This window comes from Schistocerca gregaria, chromosome 1 (assembly GCF_023897955.1).
Source record: "Schistocerca gregaria isolate iqSchGreg1 chromosome 1, iqSchGreg1.2, whole genome shotgun sequence".
In the NCBI taxonomy this organism is placed as follows: Eukaryota; Metazoa; Arthropoda; class Insecta; order Orthoptera; family Acrididae; genus Schistocerca; species Schistocerca gregaria.
This window is the reverse complement of record NC_064920.1, coordinates 984723046-984737536: the sequence shown is the minus strand read 5'-3', so window position 1 is coordinate 984737536 and position 14491 is coordinate 984723046.

Genomic DNA, 14491 nt, shown 5'->3' with positions numbered 1-14491 from the left:
GGCAAATGGTCTCCTAATAGCCGAACATAACCATTTTCATGCAATGATCACTTCTGTTGGACCAGAAAAGCCAGTCGATTACTTGTAAACACAGCCTACACTATTATGGATCCGGCCGCGGTAGCCGAGCGGTTCTAGGCGCTTCAGTCCGGAACCGCACGACTGCTACGGTCGCAGTTTCGATCCTGCCTCGAGCGTGGATGTGTGTGATGTCCTTAGTTAGGTTCAATTAGTTTTACGTTCTAGGTCACTGATGACCTCAGATGTTAAGTCCCATAGTCCTCAGAGCCATTTGAACTATTATGGAGCCACCGTCAGCTTGCACAGTGCCTTTCTGACAACTTGGGTCCGTGACTTCATCGCTTCTGCACTACACTCAAACTGTGGGGTCATCTGACCAGCCTACGGGTTTCCAGGCGTCTAGGATCCAACCCATATGGCCACAACCCTAAGAGAGGTGCTGCAGATGATGTCGCACTGTTAGCAAAGGCACTCGCGTAGGAGATCTGTTACCACAGCCCATTAACGACAGATTTCGGCATAGTGCCCAAACGGATACGCTTATGGTATGTGCCACATTCATATCTGCAGTTATTTCACACTGTGTTGCTTGCCTGGTAGCACTGACAACCATACGCTAACGACGCTGCTCACGGTTATTAACTGAATGTCGTCGGCCACTGCGTTTCCATGGCGACAGGCAATGGCTGAAGTTTTGTACTCTCGGCACACTCTTGCCACTGTGGGTCTCGGAATATTGATTTCCTTAATGATTTTGAAAATGGATTGTGGCTAGTGTCTATATCCAACTACCATTCAGCGTTCAGAGTCTTTTAATACACGTCGCGGGGCGATAATCGCATCAGAGACCTCTTCACATGCGTCATCTGAGCGCAAATAACAGCTCTGCAAATACACTGCCCTTTTATACCTTGAGGATGCGATATTACTGCGATCTGTAAAAGTGTTTCCCAGTATCCCACTACTTTTGTCTCCTCAGTGCCAATATTAATAAAACTCAAAATAAGTCTTCGTTCAGGACGTTAGATCAAATATAAGATTAAGTTCGATTTTCTTCCTTTTTTTTTTTTTTTTTTTTTTTTGAACTATGTAATACTTGGCCTTCTCACCTGCCTGTCAGGTTTAGACTGCCTTAGACGCAAAGGATAGGTACCAATTCGCAAAACACTTTGAAAATAAAGAAGAAATCGTGTTAAAAGGGTATCCAATGATGTTAACATGCTGTTATTGAACTGCTTGTTACAGGTAAGTTTTGTTAAGAAAATCATATGAAATTACGAAAGTCGTTCCTGTTCGACTAATCGCAGATAGGAACCTGTACCCATTGCAGTTTTTTTCAATCGCAAGTAGTTCGTTTTTGCTCTTTTCCTTGGAGTGCTAAACTCTGCAGGACCTTTTCTGACTAAATAACTGTCACTTTTTACTTATAGCAATTAGAAACCATCTTCTCTCCATCTCCTTTAACCCTTTAGTGACAAAATTATTTCCAGAAGTTGTAGACTTTTTATGAGCACTTCATTGGGCTAAGGAACCATTCATAAAATCATAGTTTAAATCTTGAAAGTGAGAGTTTAGCCTACGAGTATAAATAATTAGTGGGAACTATTGTTCCCGCCGATCTGTGGAGTAACGAAACTTGCTAATTTAAAAAAAATGTATATCCTTTATTTTTAGTACGAAAAGCTTGTTAAACATTAAATTTATATTTGTATTAATTCATATTGTCCTCTGAGTGCACTAAGGTGACGTACTATGGTACTTAGAGAAACATGGTGCTACACACAAAGATACACGACTGTTCTTACACATTATTTTTGTTATCTTTTCTTTGTGCTTGGTGCTACATTAGCGGCATCTTCTGCTTGTTGTACCTTTTGTAGGGAAATGAGTTCCAACTTTCTCCAGACGAACTTCATCTGGTACTCCAGACACGTCTCTTTTGGTGTTTGAAAATGAACGGGGCTTCCTCTTCCCTTATGACTTGAAAATCCAGAGATAAGCTACCTTGCCAAGTGCAATCTAAATGTTAGCTGGTCGGCTTCCGTCTTCTGTAGCTTCCACATAATGTAGGAATTGACAACTGTCAAATCTACAAGAAAGCAAAACAGTCTGGGCCACCACTTCCATGAACGATGGCCTACAGCATACCGTTCACTCAGGTGGACAAATCTATCCATTCCTTCTATAATTTTTTTATACTCTGCCACAGCCAATGGGCAGAATACTTCACTTTTGCTTACATCTTTGTTTCTTCTCAAAACAGTTGTAATGTGTTTGGGACTGTGGTAATCTGATAGTATACAAACAGGTTTACTGTCCTGCCACTTCACTGCTGCAACACATGACCTCACAACAAATTCGAATTCCCCCTCCTATGACTAAAATATTTTTTTTCAGCATATCAGGCAAATACTTCCTGTTTGAATAAACAGTTCCAGTGCCATAAAGTCCACGAGACTGTAACTTTTCCATTATTCGTACTGTTGTAAAATAATTGTCAAATGCTGCCAGCCTTTTGCTGCCAGCCATTGCCTTCGTTAGAGTAAGCAGAACTTCTTCACCCTCGCATATTCAGATGCATAATTTGTATCTCTTTTTCCACTGGAGATGTCGAAATTTATGATAAACCCAGTACGAGCATCAGCTACACTATACAAAGCTTATTTGAAATTGCACTGATGACAAGTTGAATTTTGTGTAACTTGCCATAACCTGGTTTTCCTTTTTTTGCGTACTTACTGTTGTCATTGCAATAGCTTCTGAACGTTTTTTTGTATCGAAGCTTTGTCATGACTGATGAGAGAGCAGTCACTCCAAGAATAGGATCACTGCTCCAATAATTTCCTAGTTGTGGAAGCTGATGAACACCCACTAAAATAAGCATTCCCAAAACAGCTTTTACCTCACGAACAGTAATGTCCTGCAGCTGGAAGATACTTTAGTTGTTTTCTTCCCGGACTTCACAACACACCTTTCCTGCCTTGCATATAAATTCGTATGATTGCAAATATGAAGCCCGCATCTCGTGGTCGTGAGGTAGCGTTCTCGCTTCCCCAGCGCCCGGGTTCCCGGGTTCGCTTCCCAGCGGGGTCAGGGATTTTCTCCGCCGCGTGATGGCTGGGTGTTGTGTATTGTCCTTAGGTTAGTTAGGTTTAAGTAGTTCTAAGTTCTAGGGGACTGATGACCATAGATGATAAGTCCCATAGTGCTCAGGGCCATTCGAACCTTTTTTTTTTTTTGCGAATATGAAACAACAGCTCTTCTGTAAATATAGACTCAAAACATTTTATTTCTTTATCAGACTTTGAGAAATTTGCTATATTTTCTGCGATTTCTTCTAATTTCAGTGGAAGATTTTCAATATGAATATTCTCATTCAACATTTTATCAGTAGAAGAAAATGTTGCAGCAGCTGTTTCTGGGGTTGAATCAGATACACTTGCCTGACAAGCTGACATGTTCCCCATTTTACTAATGCCTAATGTCAAATTTAAACAGTTGTCTTCATTTTAAACAATAATGTTATTACTATATTTGGTCAAAATCTGTGAAGTATTTGGTGACTCAAAATCATCATCAGAGTCAGCATCGATATCTGAATCGTCTACATCTTCTGATAAAGCCTACAAAATTCTAAAAAACTCTTCTGGCGTCAGTCCACGCATTCTAAACAATAAGAAACAAACAATAACTACGATGCCGATTGCACAGCCATATGCATTGCACTTCACACACGTTCAGTGGGAAAAATAATTCCCACTAACTTACCTTGTATTATTTACATAATATTCCGTCATATAAAGCAAATATACATGAATACTATCTCCCTCGTAAGTATAAAAGTAGATAAATATAACACAAGTCATTTCACACGCAAAAGGAAAGCACACTGTAAAAAAACGCTGTAGCGGTCGAAACAGTGGCTAGTTTTCACGCGGAAACTGCGGTTCTGCGTTGATTGACTAACAAGGTAGCAATACAACCGCTTTCGCGCACCCGTTGACAATCTACATGTATATAGCATACTCTAATGGAGATGGCAACCCAAGTTAGAAGTGGGAACACGGTTTACCACTGAACTTACAGCGAAAACAAATAAGTGGGAACTATAGTTCACACTGGTCACTAAAGTGTGTACTTACTTGTCATTTCAAAAAAAAAAAAAAAAAAAATAAATAAATAAATAAATAAACAAAATTCACACAAAACTAAAAACTGAACAAAGGATTACGGCTTGAATAACTAATCCAAAGATGATATGGCCACCTCTCTCCATCGGTATAGTGAGAGAGACGGTCGTAGCGTGTCACCAGACATAGTAGACGTGATCAAAAAGAGAAACAACGTGATGGATGCAGCTAGACCTACAGAGCCCTGAAATGTAAGTTTCCATAACTACCCAACAGTGTAATATAACGAAATATCGAAAAGTATGGATATGCTTTAAGGTGTATTAAACCATTAAAAATACTCGCCTTTTGTTGAATAAAGAGTCAAAGGAAGCATCAATATGTCACTTGCGACAAAAACTCACTACCAAGTAACTGGCAACGCTGTAAAGTCGGTAGTTAGAAAACTGCTGTCTTTGACCATCTTCTCTGTGTGACTGTCTATTGCTGTTTTACCATAGTTTCTACAAATGAGTGTGACGCCTTCTGTACTACTTGTTAGCTGCGCCAAAGACTGAGACAGCGTGGAGCTTCACGATTATTTATTGAACTTTCTTTACAATATCTCCCTCGTCGTCGCTGCCCAGACCTGCAGATCCCACCGCCTGGCTGCTTCTGTGTAGATTCTCCGATAATGCGCGAACGCGCGCCGCTGATCGCACTCGCTAGCTTCAGGCCATCAGTGCCCCGCTGAAGCCAGGTTGCCCTGTGGTTGAGATCAGCTTGTCGCCGCCCGGCGCCCCAGTACGGCCACTCCCAAGGAGCAGCGTCGCCGTGAGGTCAGCTACCGACGCCTGCTGCACCGGCGGCTGGGAAGCCGTACGTCGCGATGTCCGCGAGGTCCCGTCATGGACAGACCACGCGCAGTGGAGCCAGGTTGCCGTGAAGTCCGGGCGTCAGCCCTGGCGGCACCTGTGGTCAAGACCGCGCTGCGGTCGGTCCTGCTGGAAGTTCTCGCTGTAGTTAGTCAGCCATGGTGCCGACCAAACTCGGGCCGACCTCCAGAGCTGAAGGTGACATCTGGTGGTGAATGGATGACTCCTGCAAGCTGGAACAGACTTCCGGAGTCGTCACGTACGAAGATTGATCATTCGTACACGGACCACGTCCATCCTCTGATCCGAACTGCTTCCTAATGGCTTCTGTCTGTTACTGCCTGCGCTCCACTATTTATATCCGGCAGGAGGACGCGTTTTACTTCTCCTTACTCAGCACTCACCAGGTTTCGCTCGGCGCTCGGTCTGTGTGCGTCCTTGCGTCAGTCTGTTGGTAGACTGCTGCTGTCACAAAGGCTATCTGTGCGTGCTTACTTCGCAACGTCTCAGTCACCGGCGTGCCACTGCTTGAAGCAACGCTTACTACAAGTGGCAGCAACATGAAATTGAAATATAGCATTCCGATAGTCACAATGTCTGCCAAAATAAGTGAAGCACTGGAGAGGGGAGAGGCTATGTGATTTTATTTTAGTAATTACAAATTCGAGTCAAATTTCGGAAGAACTTGGCAGTGTAACGTCGGTGAACAGCATGGCACTCCACCTCTTCCGGCCTGCTCTGATTCGGTTGAGACTGGGTGCCATAAAGCCGTTGTATCGTCTCCTGAGGCGTACTGTCCAACAACTGTGTAACTTGTCATGGACATACCGGGTTACTGCCACAAGGACGGAATTCAGGCCACGCTGGACTCACACCTTCTATCGGGGACAGAATTGTTGATTTTCTGCCCTCGTGAGTACCTCAATATCGCGCAGACAGCTCATAGAGGCACAATACTGTTGGGTGAGAAGTACACTACTGGCCATTAAAATTGCTACACCACGAAGATGACGTGCTACAGACGTCGAATTTAACCGACAGGAAGAAGACGCCATGATATGCAAATGATTAGCTTTTCAGAGCATGCACACAATGTTGGCGCCGGTGGCGACACCTACAAGGTGCTGACATGAGGAAAGTTTCCAACCGATTTCTTATGCACAGACAGCAGTTGACCGGCGTTGCCTGGTGAAATTTTGTTGTGATGCCTCGTGTAAAGGAGGAGAAATGCGTACCATCGCGTCTCCGACTTTGATAGAGGTTGGATTGTAGCCTACCGCGATTTCGGTTTATCGTACTGCGACATTGCTGCTCGCGTTGGTCGAGATCCAATGTCTGTTAGCAGAATATCGAACCGGTGGGTTCAGCTGGTTAATTCGGAATGCCATGCTGGATCCCAACGGCATAGCCATAACGGATCGTGCAGTAACGTATCGATCCCTGAGTCAAAATATGTAGACGTTTGCAAGACAACAACCATCTGCACGAACAGTTCAACGAAGTTTGCAGCAGCATGGACTATCAGCTGCGGTTACCCTAGCGAAACCGCACATTTCAGCAGGATAATGCACGACCGCATGTTGCAGGTCCTGTACGGGCCTTTCTGGATAAAGAAAATGTTCGACTGCTGCCCTGGACAGCACATTCTCTAGATCTCTCACCAATTGAAAACGTCTGGTGAATGGTGGTCGATCAACTGGCTCGTCACAATACACCAGTCACTACTCTTGATGAACTGTGGTATTGTGCTGAAGCAGCATGGGCAGCTGTACCTTTCACGCCATCCCAGCTCTGTTTGACTCAATGCCCAGGCGTATCAAGGCCGTTATTACGACCAGAGGTGGTTGTTCTGGCTACTGATTTCTCAGGATCTGTGCACCCAAATTGCGTGAAAATATAATCACATGTCAGTTCTAGTATATCTGTCCAATGAACACCTGTTTACCATCTGCATTTATCTTGGTGTAGCAATTTTAATAGCCAGTAGTGTAACACAAGATGGCGCACTATGTCCATGATGTATCGTTCTGCAATCGTAGTTCCCTAAGTCACTACCTCCAGGAGTAACACAGCTGTAAACCTCCAAAACATCGGAAGAATGGGCCCTCTTAAGTCACTGCCATGTAGGCTGTTGACACAGAAATGCGAATCGTAACTGAACACAATGCGCCGCCAAACATCCGAAGCGCATCTTTGTCAGTCACGGCATCATTCCAAACTCAGCCGTTCGTATTGTGGGTTAACCGCAGACTTCACATGGGGCTGTTGCTAGTTTCCGACCAACGGTAAGGGATAACACAGAATGGTGCAAAGAGTCCGTTACTTGTTCTCGGATGGCAGGTGGAGGTGCGAATGGGTTACGATGTGCTTTCTCCACAACAGAGCCACCCTTGTGATGGACAGACGTGGTCGAACGGAACCTTGAAGAGGAGGACGCCTGCCTTGACGTTCCCATGTTGTGCAACATTCCTTCATGTCGTAACAGATGTCCTCGCATCCTCTCAGTGTTTTCCACGTATGACTTTCATCTTAGATTCTGCGCCGTCTCTCCTTATTGCTTAGCTTATAAGTCCACCTAATTTTCAACACTCGTCTGCAGCACCACATCTCAGATGCTTCGATTCTCTTCTGTTGAGGATTTCCCACAGTCCATGTTTCCGAGCCTTACAATTATATGCTCCAAACTCCCATTCTCAGAAATTTCTTCTTCAAATTAAGGCCTATGTTTGATGCTAGTAGACTTCTGTTGGCCAGGAATGCCCTTTCTGCCAGTGTCAGTCTGCTTCTGATGTCCTCCTTGCTCCGTCCGTCATTGGTTATTTTTCTGCCTAGCTAGCACAATTCCTTTACTTCGTCTACTTCGTGACCATAAATCCTGATTTTAAGTTTCTCGCTATTCTCATTTCCACTATTTCTCAATACTTTCATCTTTCTTCGATTTATTTTCAGTCCATATTATGTACTCATTACACTGTTTACTACATTCAGTAGATCCTATAATTCTTCTTCCCTTTGACACAGGATAGCAATGTCATCAGCGAATGGTATCATTTAAATCCTTTCACCTTGAATTTTAATTCCACTCCTGAACCTTCCTTTTATTTCCTTCATTGCTTTTTCGATGTAAAGATTAAACACTAGGAGCGAAAGACTACATCCCTGTCTTACACCCTTTTAATCCCAGCATTTCCTTCTTGGTCTCGACTGTTATTATTCCCTCTTCGTTCTTGCACATATAGTATATTACCCGTCTCTCCCTCTAGCTTACCCCTATTTTTATCAGAATTTTGAACATCTGGCCCCATTTTACATTGTCGAACGCTTTTTCTAGGTCGACAAATCGTATGAACGCGCCTTGATTTTTCTTTAGTCTGCTTCCATTATCAACCACAATGTCACAATTGCACCTCTAGTGTCTTTACCTTTTCTAAGCCAAGCTGATCGTCATGTAACTCATCCTGTATTCTCTTTTCCGTTATTCTGCTACACACTAACGTGAATAGCCGCTTTGTTTCCACGTCCCCTAATGATTTTAGAAATTCTGATGGAATATAATCTACCCCTTAATTCCTCCAAAGCTCTCTTAAATTAATACTGGATCCCCTACCCCTTCTAAACCTACTCCTGTTTCTTCTTCTAGTACATCAGACAATCTGCCTCCTCACAGAGGCCTTCAGTGTACTCTTTCCACCTATCCGCTCTCTCCAATGCATTTAAAATTGGAATTCCGGTTGCACTCTTAATGTTACCACCCTTGCTTTTAATTTCATCGAAGTTTGTTTTGACTTTGCTATATGCTGAGTCAGTCCATCCGACTATCATTTTCTTTTCCATTTCTTCACATTTTCCATGCAGCCATATCGTCTTAGCTTCCCTGCACTTCCTCAGCATCTTGAATTTCCATATTCCTGAATTTCCTTGAATATTTTTGTAATACCTTCACTCATCAATCAGCTGAAGTATTTCTTTTGTTACTCATGGTTTCTTTGCAGTTACTTCTTTGTCCAAATATATTTGTAACGAATTCCCTCGTAGCTGAGGGCGTATGCACATGGTGGCTGATACTGAAATCTCTGCTGTGCTAATTTTGGCATGAACGCGTGGCACCTCTGTCGATTACTGGAGTACACACTAAAATATTTATGAATAGCATTAGGCAGCAAACTAACTTGCATCACATAGCTTTCCTGAACAATGAAAATATGGTCACAGCCACATATAAGAGAATACTGAGGTGGAACTAACATTTTCAATTTACTCACAGTCATATTTAATCATCTGTCGTATTTAATCGCAATGCCTGCTGTATAGTTGTAGGTGGGCAATTATATATAAGAGAGAAGAGATAATTTAGACAATTGCGATCTCAAAGTAATCAAAGAGGAAAGATGGTTAAAATAATTATGGTCTCAAAATACTGTATAGTTATTAAACACTCCTTAACATTTATCAGTAAGGAAACAGATAATTGATACAATTATGACTTCAAAGTGACCAATTGAAACTATTATGCCTCAAAGTGGTGAAAATGAAAAGATAGTTAAAACAAAACAAAACAAAAAAATTAAATGTGCGTGTGGCTTTGTTGGTCTTGAGGCCCCATCCGGGGAAGTTCGACAACTATGACCTCAAAGCATTGTTTACTGATTAACCATTCCTTCACAAAACCACATTCTTCCGTGATTTTTAGCTCACATATAACATAAATCGTTTGCAGGATCTCAATGACTTTCATTATTTCCCATCATACAGTCCTTATCGCAGCTTTATCCATCACAATTTCGTTGCCGCACCTTTCCACTTTTAGTTCTTAAATCGGCCACAACCTCAATCTGCGACATTCGATGTCTAGAAAATGTCACACCAACCCACTTTTGCAATTCGCCTTCGACTTTCGTTCTAATAACCGTTCCTTTGATTCTGCTCGGCTATCAATAGCTCTACACATAGCTCCCATACAGTATCAAAAAAAAGGTAAAGAATTTTAGCAGTCAGTCACGAATGAGATCTGTATTTTATTGCGGATCTAGATTTCACCTATTGAACAGTTGTCTTCAATGCTACAAATAGGAGAAAATATACAGGAATTAGTAACTGAGATAGTGGTATACATTGTGTTGCTCTGTAGATATAATATGAGCTCTGGCTGCTGCTCTGTAAACAGCTGCCTCAATTAGGGCCTATACATGTTGAAGTTGTATAGCAGCATCTATTGTCACAAGGTTTAGGAGTCCATATAACTCGGTTTCTACGGTAATTTACCATCGTAGCTACTTTGTAAAATGGGGTTTTATTTTACCTCTTTCAATTACTGATTCCTGTGTATTTTCTTGTATTTTTAGAAGTGGAGATAGTTATTCAGTAACTGAAATCTAAATCACATATACTAATAATAAAACTGTAAAAGAATCGTGTCTGTCTGTTTGACTACCAGACGAATTTTCAAGAGGTTTTCGTAGGTAGCTTGAGCGTAGTTGGGTTAACGTATAGGCTTCATTTCATTGAAATCGGAAACAGATACAGCGATTAAAATTTTTATCGAAGATCTTCATGTCTGTCTGATTGGCTGTTTCAAAATGCCGATCTCCAAAACCACTATACGAATTTTCGCCGGGTTTTCACAGGTAACTTGAGTGTGTGTCTGTGTGATGAACATGCATAACTCCGTCACAATCAATTACAGAAAAGAGGTATCTTAATTAATTGAAAGTTTTATCCATAACATTGTAAATGCGAAAGTAACATTGCCTGTTACATTTTCACGATTAAATTGCTTGAAATGCCACCTTTCAGAGAGCGGCTTAACCAAAATCAAAACTTGAAAGGACAGTGCGAGAGCTATACGTACACATTACTCACCATTTGACAAAGTGTATCACCATTAAAATCACTATATATTTACCAAAAGAAGCGGTTTCTGAGAACAGCAACATTCACTGTGAACAGTAATTACTAAGGGAACAACAGTTTGGATACCAACAGAAGTTTTAAAATGAAACACAGCTGTTTGTCAAACCTTAACCTTTTCTATATAAGTTCCATCACGGGAAATCTTTAATGTCAAATTACCACCAAATTTTACGGTCTTTGCAACCATAAACTGTATATTTTTTAACAAAGGGCACAGCTCGGGAAAACAGTAATGTGTGCAAATAATTTAAATGCAATTTTTGGTTACATTTGACGCAACAAACTAGCCTCTCTGGGCTGACTCAACGTTTGAACAACCATGCAACTAAGACGCAATGCCCTGAATTTTAGTATTAAAAAAAAGAAAAATAACGAACATGAAATGTTAGGACTAGACGCTGCGTCTATATCTCCAGCGAGAAAAAAACTTCTGGCGCTGTAGCTAATCATAGAATGTAATGAGTGAAGAACTAATTTTGTATTTGGCGCTGTGGCCTTTTCATTTCCCCCGGCTCTTTTTTTCTTACTGGCACATTAAATGAAGTACTGAACCAAAAGAACGGGCAGCTTATACAGAAGTAGCTTCGAGTAATAATAAAAATCTTGGGCAAGTTTAAAAACGTATTACACTGTTAAAACAAAGATACAAAACGGCCAGGCCGGCGTGTATGGGGATAGCTTCGAAGGCACTACTATCCAAGAGACCCATAAGGTAGCATACCACACTGTCCGTGCTGCTGGAAGGGACTAAAAGCCCGTCTAAATCTGGGCCACCACTACACGCTCACCACTGCCGCAGTTACAGCATTAAGCGCTGCGAGTTTCGCCAAATGTGGTAGAATAAAGAAAATAATTCCAGACGTCCTGCCGAGCATGGACTACGAAACCTAAATGACAAGAAATTTGCAAACAAACTTGGTTCGTCGCACTAAGAACAAGACCGGCTGGGCGGTGAGAGTCTTACATGGCTGGAACAATCACGCTCACTTGTATAATTTCGATCTACCCTCCCAGACAAGAACTAGGTTTCTCAGATCCTAAATCCTCACTAGGCGAACGAGCAACAAATCAAATGACTCTGAGAACTATGGGACTTAACGCCTGAGGTCACCAGTCCCCTAGAACGTAGAACTACACTCCTGGAAATTGAAATAAGAACACCGTGAATTCATTGTGCCAGGAAGGGGAAACTTTATTGACACATTCCTGGGGTCAGATAAATCACATGATCACACTGACAGAACCACAGGCGCATAGACACAGGCAACAGAGCATGCACAATGTCACACTAGTACAGTGTATATCAACGTTTCGCAGCAATGCAGGCTGCTATTCTCCCATGGACACGATCGTAGAGATGCTGGATGTAGTTCTGTGGAACGGCATGCCATGCCATTTCCACATGGCGCCTCAGTTGGACCAGCGTTCGTGCTGGACGTGCACACCGCGTGAGACGACGCTTCATTCAGTACCAAACATGCTCAATGGGGGACAGATCCGGAGATCTTGCTGGCCATGGTAGTTGGCTTACACCTTCTAGAGCACGTTGGGTGGCACGGGATACATGCGGACGTGCATTGTCCTGTTGGAAAACAAAGTTCTCTTGCTGGTCTAGGAATGGTAGAACGATGGCTTCGATGACGGTTTGGATGTACCGTGCACTATTCAGTGTCCCCTCGACGATCACCAGAGGTGTACGGCCAGTGTAGGAGATCGCTCCCCACACCATGATGCCGGGTGTTGGCACTGTGTGCCTCGGTCGTATGCAGTCCAGATTGTGGCGCTCACCTGCACGGCGCCAAACACGCATACGACCATCATTGTCACCAAGGCAGAAGTGACTCTAATCGATGAAGACGACACGTCTCCATTCGTCCCTCCATTCACGCCTGTCGCAACACCACTGAAGGCGGGCTGCACGATGTTGGGGCGTGAGCGGAAGACGGCCTAACGGTGTGCGGGACCGTAGCCCAGCTTCATAGAGACGGTTGCGAGTGGTCCTCGCCGATACCCCAGGACCAACAGTGTCCCTACTTTGCTGGGAAGTGGCGGTGCGGTCCCCTACGGCACTGCGTAAGATCCTACGGTCTTGGCGTGCATCCGTGCGTCGCTGCGGTCCGGTCCCAGGTCGACGGGCACGTGCACCTCTCGCCGACCACTGGCGACAACATCGATGTACTGTGGAGACCTCACGTCCCATGTGTTGAGCAATTCGGCGGTACGTCCACCCGGCCTCCCGCATGCCCACTATACGCGCTCGCTCAAAGTACGTCAACTGCACATACGGTTCACGTCCACGCTGTCGCGGCATGCTATCAGTGTTGAAGACTGCGATGGAGCTCCGTATGCCACGGCAAACTGGCTGACACTGACGCGCGGCGGTACACAAATGCTGCGCAGCTAGCGCCATTCGACGGCCAACACCGCGGTTCCTGGTGTGTCCGCTGTGCCGTGCGTGTGATCATTGCTTGTACAGCCCTCTCGCAGTGTCCGGAGCAAGTATGGTGGGTCTGACACACCGGTGTCAATGTGTTCTTTTTTGCATTTCCAGGAGTGTACTTAAACATGACTAACCTAAGGACATCACACACATTCATGCCTGAGACGAGATTCGAACCTGCGACCGCAGCGTTCGAGCGGTTCCAGACTGAAGACACCCACGAACTCATACGGACGATGTGCCCGCATCTAGTGGTCGCTTTCAACGCCCGGGTTCCCGGGTTCGATTCCCGGCGGGGTCTAGGATTTTCTCTGCCTCGTGATGGCTGGCTGTTGCGTGATGTCCTTAGGTTAGTTAGGTTTAAATAGTTCTAAGTTCTAGGGGACTGATGACCATAGATGTTAAGTGCTCAGAGCCATTTGAACCATACGGACGATGCGGGCAATTCGTAAAAGGAAGGGGAGCCGACACGGCTCATTGCTGAACCGATTTCCTGAAATTTGGTACGGAGATAGCTTGGAGCCTGGGGAAGGGCATAAGGATATAGGCTAATTTAAAGAAAAAAGTCGATCCCCAGGAGCATGAAATAGGGAATGGAGCATCTCTTCTTTACACCAGAACATGAACAGTGTTAAAACAATTATTAAATTTGTTATATGATGTACACTTTGCACAGTGCATAGCTATTTCAGTAGCACATTGCACAGACGCATGCCCCTGCCCATGCCCCTTTGTATGACCTCCGTGACTGCGATGCCGCACACGCTGCTGCACCATGCGTTGTGACACCTTTCGAGGGGGGCATCGGGCCACACACATCATGAGCCTTGCTTACATAAATAGGCAGACACGTGAGGGCAGCTAACATTATCGGACATACAATAACATACTCATTCACTATGATTATTTATAACAAATCTCCTGTTACGCGTGTGGAGCCACAGGTAACAACTAGTTCACATGTGCAGAAACAGTGTCCATTTGTCTCTTTATACGTTTGTTTTTAATTCATACAAATCTACAGTTTTCAGATCTACAGTTTTATTCCGATATTAATGAAATTTTGGACATTTTCCCTTGAAGACAAAAGGAAGATGTCTACATAAGATTCTGTTCAAAAATGGTTCAAATGCCTC